The following is a 2,487-nucleotide window of genomic DNA, read 5'->3' as shown; positions in this document are numbered from 1 at the left end:
CTGAAGTATGCAAAAATTGCAGAATAGTGATTTTTGGGCACAATTTATCAAAATAGGCACTATAAAAATGTGTTTTAGGACTAAAAACACCATGAAACAAACTTTAAACATTAAATCCTGTGTTTTACTACAAAGGAATATAAAAGGCAAATATGCAAAATTCCGCACCCTAGTCATTAGTATTATTCTAACTCGTTGCTTCGCCCTCCGAGACTGCTGGAACACATGTTGCATGTGCAGTTCCTTTACAATTGATTGATTGATTTGGTTTAGTTTACTTCGCTTTTCTGCAACTTTTGGCTAATTGCGAAGATGGGTATGAGCGATGATTGATGATTTTCATGAAGGGGCAATCACAAAGAACACTTATGCCCAGTCTGGGATTCAAATCGGGGACCGCTGGCATTGTGATGCGGTGTGCTAACCACTCCGCCACGGGAGTTGGCCAGTTCCTTTTCGAGTTATACATACACGATACAGAAATGCGTAGTGAGAATTTTGAATATTTACTTTCATGAAATAACGAAGCGAAAGTGTTAATTCAACAATTATCTTGCAAAAAAATATCCAGCTTTTAAAGGATGGAAGGAACGAATATGGGGTAAAGTGTAAGGCGGCAGTCATTTTTCCCTGCTGTTCAAAGAGTGATAGAAATCTTCATGCGAGGCATTAAAATCATATTGCTCTACCAAATCTAAACAACTAAAAAAATTGTAATTTTGTACTTGGAAATAAGTTAAAGCTAATCTTACTTGTTACATTTGTATTCACTTGTGTAGATATTTCATTCTAATATCAAAGAATTAGAAAAGGAGTAAAAATATGTGCTTCAAATTGTAGATATTCTTTGTTATTTGTTAAATAACAGATTAAGAGATTGCTTTGTTTGCTTAAAGGTAAGTGGAAGTTATTGAAAGAGATCACCTGAAAAGTCTCTGTAAGCAAAGTGTTGGTAAGATTTTTTATATTGATTAAATTATGAGTAATGCCAAATGTGTTGCCATTTTATGAGGTGTCCTCTTTTTTATGTCTTTGTCCTCCTTTCTCGCCTGCTCTGTCCTCTTTTTTTGAATGTGTGTGTCTGGTCACCCTATGTGATGAGAACAAAAATATTCCCTAAGTTGCAAATTTTTTAGTTACACGTTGTATCACTTCTGGCATAGAGCAGTCCCAGTCATGTGAAACTCAATTTGTATGTAGGGTCACATAACATTAATGTCAAAACTCTCTGGGCCACACATCTCAAATCCCAATCCCTTGAAGTCCAAAACCAAGGGTTTTACTCTCAAAGGGAACAGGGGGAGGGGGATTCCATTGATTACTCTTGCAGCATCGGTATATTATATAAAATATTAAATTATATATAGCACCCAAAGGGAGAATTCCTCCTCATCCCCCTTCAATGTATCATCCTGATTACATAATATGATTTGTGTAATTGTAATGAAAAATATTTTAATTATAATCCTTATGCTTTTATTACAATAAAATAAAATTGGAATACTTTCGTAATTAGCGATACTGTTTTACATGTATGTTTCAAGTATAAATTCCTTATAATTGTGCAAACATTTTAGCAATTGACTTTTCACATTTCTGAGAATTTGACACCTTTTCTTTTTAGAAACTTCTCAATGTCGGCATTATGTTTATGTGAGCAGAAAACTCTTAATACAGACAACAAATGTATGAATACAGTTAACTGAGCAACTCCACCGACATCCATACTTTTATCTATTGGCAGCAAAATGCCACAAAACCAGTAATTCTCACTTTCAATTCGTTGTTGATATTGCTTGCTAAGTCATCAATCCTTTCCTCAAATGTCCTCATCTTTGATTTTGTTTTGATATTCAGCATTGTTATTCTGCCACTTTTGGCTAACAGCAATGATGAGGCTAAGTGATGATATGATGAAATTGATGAAGGGACATACAAAAAACACACAAGCAAAGGCTGAGATTCGAACTTGGGACCCCTGGCATCGTAGCAAGCTCTGATAACCAATCTGCCATGGAGGTCAGCAACTCTATATCTTTACAAAGGAATATTTCTTTATCAGATATTTTATCTACGCTTTTCACTATTCACTTCACAACAAAAAACTCCCATTTCACTTGAAAAATTCTGCATTCCTCTTCTATAACTATTTTCATACTTCCACAAGTCTTAGGCGGCAACACAGTTGTCCAAAAGTTTACCAGTGGCTGCAGAAAGTATGCATTCTCCTCTCCCCAGCCAGAAAGATATCTTTGTACTTCAGAACTAACCTGTCAATCAACTTGCTTAGTCGAGATCACACTTACTGCTTAATGAAATGCAAGATTGTACCTCTGTAGGAAAATAGGCTAGTCAGGTGAAGTTTAGATGAGTTGAAGCTTGCTTCACAAGATAAAGAAAAGTGGGATAACCTCATATGTACAAAGAGTCTTGCTTGCATGAAATATATGTAAGGGCTAGGTGGGCCAGGCCACAAGGTTGACATGG

The sequence above is a fragment of the Lepisma saccharinum genome, unplaced genomic scaffold, assembly GCF_977018435.1.
Source record: "Lepisma saccharinum unplaced genomic scaffold, izLepSacc3.1 HAP1_SCAFFOLD_520, whole genome shotgun sequence".
In the NCBI taxonomy this organism is placed as follows: Eukaryota; Metazoa; Arthropoda; class Insecta; order Zygentoma; family Lepismatidae; genus Lepisma; species Lepisma saccharinum.
Note: the sequence above shows the minus strand (reverse complement) of the source record.